Here is a 489-nt window from a genome sequence, read left to right on the forward strand (position 1 = left end):
TGAACTTCCTAATGTTCAAGCTAGTTTTAGAAAAGGCAGAGGAACCAGAGATCAAATTGCCAACATCCGCTGGATCATGGAAAAAGCAAGAGAGTTGCAGAAAAACATCTCTTTCTGCTTTATTGACTATGCCAAAGCCTTTGACTGTGTGGATCAGAATAAACTGTGGAAAATTCTGAAAGAGATGGGAATACCAGACCACCTGATCTGCCTCTTGAGAAATCTGTATGCAGGTCAGGAAGCAACAGTTAGAATTGGACATGGAGCAACAGACTGGTTCCAAATAGGAAAAGGAGTTCGTCAAGGCTGTATATTGTCACCCTGCTTGTTTAACTTATAAGCAGAGTACATCATGAGAAACGCTGGACTGGAAGAAACACAAGCTGGAATCAAGATTGCCGGGAGAAATATCAATAACCTCAGATATGCAGATGACACCACCCTTATGGCAGAAAGTGAAGCGGAACTAAAAAGCCTCTTGATGAAAGT

Source organism: Bison bison, unplaced genomic scaffold (genome assembly GCF_000754665.1).
Source record: "Bison bison bison isolate TAMUID 2011002044 unplaced genomic scaffold, Bison_UMD1.0 scf7180017864365, whole genome shotgun sequence".
Lineage (NCBI taxonomy): Eukaryota > Metazoa > Chordata > Mammalia > Artiodactyla > Bovidae > Bison > Bison bison.